The following is a 5,126-nucleotide window of genomic DNA, read 5'->3' as shown; positions in this document are numbered from 1 at the left end:
ACTGATGTTAGTGTTTCTATTTGTATAGCTTTAACATAAATAATTGGGATGAAGTTACGAATTTTGTTTGAGAAAATCATTGGTATGGATTTATCAATTGAGTTAGAAAACAGTTCCAAGTATACTATATGATAAAATGAGACACATATCATCATGCGAATAATCAATACCTGTTATACATAAGACTACACCTCCAAGCATCACCCATCCTTATTAGAGATATTCATGAAAGTGATAGTATATATAATATGGGTTGAATGCCTTGAATGCTCTAGGATAATATTTCACAATATTATACTGTCCTATCATGATGTTGGTCATGAACCAGGCAATCATTATGGGTGAGAACATGAAGCTAACTTTACTTTTACCGAGTACTTACACTCTCGATGAAACACCAATGTATTCAAAATGCTTCTGAGTACTCTAGGTGAAATTCATAGCACTCAGTGCCATTCATTTCGATACAAAGACAAAACATGATTTCCAACTATGAAAATCTGAATAACGAGGAACTGGTTATCAGAAATTATGTAGCTTGCCTAACATCCCATGGCATAAATATCCAATTGTGGATCCTCTTTCCAACAACTTAATTAGTCTTCTCACTTTTGGATTTGGGTACAGCCTTGTATGGTATCTTGATTGCAGATTCCCCGAATATTTAGGGGAGCAATTAAATATTTCACAACATTTTTTATTTCGATTGCAGATTCCCCAAATATTTGGAGGGGCAGTTAAATTTTTGACTAAGTGTTTTATCTGGATTGCAAATTCCCCAAATATTTAATATTCTGGCCATCATAAAAACCTTGAAATTTTTAACTGTGCCCATATCCTTGTCCATCCAATTGCCAAATATTCAGAAAATCAGCAATCAGATAAGCTTCAGGATATGGTCGTGGATGCTATTTTCCAGGCATTACATGGATACAACAAGAAGTCTTTACACCGGCTAGTGGGCTAAAATGAATGGCAGATAGAGAAGATAATGTTTGATCATCTTGAAGTGGCAATGCAGAAAATATTCTGTTGACCTAGGCTGAGGATATTCACACTGATAGAGATACGTACGATTTGACATAATCTTTAAATGTTCAAATGAGTCATGAAAATAACTGAATCATTTTAAATAAGAATTATTGTTGTCTTTAATGAACTTTCCATATATATCAAAGCATTTCGAGGCCTATTAGAAGTGCACTCGAGAAATGTATATGTATAGACACACTGTTTTCTTTTTAATTGAAGTGAAGTTGAGTGTATTTCCATAACAATGTCTTCCCTGACGAAGTCCATGCAATTTGTGGTTAATTTATTCACTACCCATGTAATTATATCTCTGATTATCACCTCACTTCCGCTGAATTGCAAGGTAGCACCTGCAAATGCCAGAGTGGAGTCCTTTCCAGGATATCATGGAAATATTAGTTATGAGATATATGTTGGGTAAGTGCCATATCTATCCAAGGTAAAGTATATTTATTCATGAATAAAGTCCATGTTCAAATGTAACAATAATTGAAAGTAACAAATTCAAAGTGCCAGATTTTTCACTGGAAAGAATATTTATTCATTAGCACAGTCATGTTCAAAAATAGCATGGATGAATTTGCTCCTATTTGTAAATAAACAATTAGCTGTGTATTTATCCAAATATTAAGAACATAACCAAAGATTTCATAGCTTGTAGAATGTTCATAGCTTGTAGAATGCATGTTTATATGACAAAGAAAGATAGAAAAACATAAAAGATATACAGATATCTAATTGTTATGCACAAACTATGAATATGTTTGAACAAAGTTTAATTTCTATGGATACTTAATAAATTTGGTGACAATTGAAGCTAAAAAATATTAAAGTCAAAATTGTTACATGGAGAGTTCAAAATATGTAAAAGAGTAGGAGCGAAAATTGTTATATGGAGTGCTTAAAGATGTGATTTTACCACTCTTATATTCTATTGGATGACCAATTAACTGCATGAAAGTCTTTGTGTTTTCTTCATATTCATGCAGGTATGTGACAGTTAGTGAGGCCAATGGAAAAGAACTTTTCTACTCTTTTGTGAAGTCAGAAAGTAATCCAACAAATGATCCACTTCTTCTTTGGCTTGAGGGAGGTCCTGGTTGCACCGGTTTCACTAGATTTGTCTATGAGATTGGTCAGCTATGGGAATTCTTGCTCTTATTGTCTGTTTCAATGCTCAAAGTTGCTATTTACTGAATGAATTTTGATCTTGTACATATTAAGTTTTCAAATTGTGTAATCTGGCCATGGGAACGACTTGTTCAAATGGCTAACTGTAAGCTCACTTTTACCCTTGTTGTTGGAATTGGCACCCAAAACCGAGTCAACTGATGTTATAATTAGGCTTATGCAATACTAAGTTATCATTGTAAACCAAAGAATAACGGAAATTGATAAATTATGGATTTCATACTCTTGAAACATTACCTATTAAATGTTCAGCATTGATCGTGAAAAGATAATGCACTTGCCAGACTTGCAAGGCTAGGCAGGGTGGGAGGCTATTTTGATGGAATCCTTGTGTAGAGAAAAATAGAACATAATAGTTATTTTTAGAAATTTGTAAAATAAAATGATAGAGATCTTCTAATATTTATCCCAAAGTTTTTCTCCTATTGCAGGTCCAATGAGTTTTAATCTCAGTAACAATTCTGGGAGTTTGCCCACGCTCATCCCCAATCCACACTCTTGGACTAAGGTTGGTGTTCAAGGCTCCTGCCTCTGCCACTATGGTTATAATGAAATGTTTTCAATTAGGGTACCAATTTTTTTTGCCTCTTTCAAACATTCGTCAAATGAGCATACTAGATTATGTCACTGATAAAGCATCTCTGTTATCAACTTTTATGTTCTGTTGCTTTCATCACTTTGGAATTTTCCATTATTAAATTGTTTCTCATCCAACTTGGACTTAACTTGGATGCCACTGAATGTATAAATTTTTTTTGTAATGGATTAACCTTGAATATTTTTGCACATGTAGGTCTCCAACATTCTTTTTTTTTATTCTCCAGTTGGGACTGGTTTTTCTTACTCCAATATAGCTACAGATTACAAGACTGGAGATTTTAAGGCTGCTTCAGATATACATGTACTTTCCTCATAAAGGTTTTCAGTTCTATCACGCTACAAAAAAAATAGTTTACAAGTGTATAGATTTTTGTGAATCTCAGTACAGTTTATAATCTTGGATGCAGTGGTTTGAAGCATTCCGTGAGTTTCTATCTAATCCATTTTATGTCAGAGGGGAATCTTATTGTGGTATTAATATTCCAATGGTGGTACAGGAAATAGTAAATGGTAAAGCACACACGACCCATGTTTTTTTATTCAGATGACTTCTTGGATTCTCTGTTTTTGGAATAGGCTGGAATTTCTTTGTGGCAGCAGGAGTCCTATAAGTTTATTTGAGGTTGCATTTCAGGAAAACATATGTTCTAGACATTGTATTTTTCTTAATACAATTTGTTTTGTGATTGATACTTTGATGCTTGACCGTTGCAACCTCTCTTTCTTGGCTATGATAGGAAATGAAGCAGGTATTAAGCCAACCTTGAACATTAAGGTCAAAACTCTTTGCTAATAATTGAAATTCATAGCTTTCTTCATTCAGGCCTCTCCAAAATATGTTGGTGACTATGAATAGCGTTATGTTCGTTAGGAATTTTACTAGATGGTCTCATGGTCTGACTTCTTGCATGGCTAGTTTTTCGGGGTTATCTGGTTGGAAATGGGATGGCAGATGAAGTATTTGACAACTCAGAGGTGCCTTTTGCACATGGAAAGGGACTTATTTCTGACGAATTTTACTAGGTGTGTACCCTGCAACTTTAAAATAAGAGACCATGAAATCATAGGCACAATTTATATATTCTCGATAGACAGATGGTAGTTCCAGGGATGCCATTCAAATCCTAGTCTAACATGATATTATTTTACGAGTTCTTTACTCTAATGTTTAGAGAATGTAAATCAGTTGGCGTTTCAGCAGCTGTTTGATATAGAACTTCTACATACTTATCTTTGTGCAGGCAGTAAAGGAGGCTTGCAATAGTAGCTACTTGTATTCCACCAATGCTTCTTGTGAATCAAACCTATTAGAAGTGTCGAAGGTAATCCTTGTAGTCCTTTTCCTACTTCTATCACAACAGTTGATTTTGCTAAATTCAAGACTTAACATTATTCCTTGCAAATTAGTCCTGATTTGGTCTTTTGAAAAACAGGTTTTGATGGGAATCAACCATGCCAATATTCTTGAACCCGCTTGTTACCCCCTTTCTGAGAAGCCGGAAAGCACAGGTAGTCAAAAACTACTAATAAAGAGGGACGAAAAATTAGAAATAATTGATCAGGTTGTTGGATCAACGAGAAGAATCTCTAGTCTGGCGGTTCTTCTACAACATGCTTACCAGGATAGGCAATGCCCTACTGTGGTAAAGTGCAATAGGTCCCCTGCTCCTCACGTGAAGCAATCGATCTTTCTTGATCAGGAAACTGACTTGAACTTTTGAATGGAAGGGAACAAATGGCATGTTGATTAATGTCAAACATTAAGGAATCCCAACTTTGGAACAGCACGACATTGTTTATGTAAGCCCCCATCACTGTAAGTCAGGTTTATACTAATTTTGTATTATTTTAGAATAAAGTTTTGATTTAATTTAATTATAATTTTAAGCTAGTACAACATCAAGTACCCTAGAATGTTTCCCACTGCTAGACGTTTTTTGTTGAAATTGCTTTACACACCCCAGAAATTCTTTGCAGCTAGGCCTTCCAATTGATATGATTTTTCTGCAATTCCAAATGTCAAGTTTTTATTCTAGAGTGATGGAGATGCAGCATTGCGTGTTGGTGGGAATATCGTCAAGTTTCTATTCTAGAGTGATGGAGATGCAACATTGCGTGTTGGTGGGAACATAGAATGGTACTCATATTGGGATATGCATTTATATACACCCTTCGGCTATAGTTTTCCAACCATAAATCTCTCTGACAAAAGCACTGTCTTGACCAGAACCCTTCTTATGGTGACAATGACAAGAAATTCATGCAGAGACCCCACATTCTTTACATAATTCTCAATAATCAGT

The 5,126-nt window shown here is 34.8% G+C and overlaps 1 pseudogene; it reads left to right on the top strand.

The window, feature by feature from the left end:
* The first annotated feature begins 1,276 nt into the window (after nt 1-1,276).
* LOC149143176 (serine carboxypeptidase 1-like) lies at nt 1,277-4,544 on the top strand (annotated as a pseudogene).
* Nucleotides 4,545-5,126: the final 582 nt, after the last annotated feature.

This window comes from Pinus tabuliformis, chromosome X (genome assembly GCF_031772625.1).
Source record: "Pinus tabuliformis cultivar Carrire ecotype Pingquan chromosome X, CPIR1, whole genome shotgun sequence".
NCBI lineage: Eukaryota > Viridiplantae > Streptophyta > Pinopsida > Pinales > Pinaceae > Pinus > Pinus tabuliformis.
The sequence above is the reverse complement of the archived record's forward strand: the minus strand, read 5'-3'. Positions and strand labels throughout refer to the sequence as shown.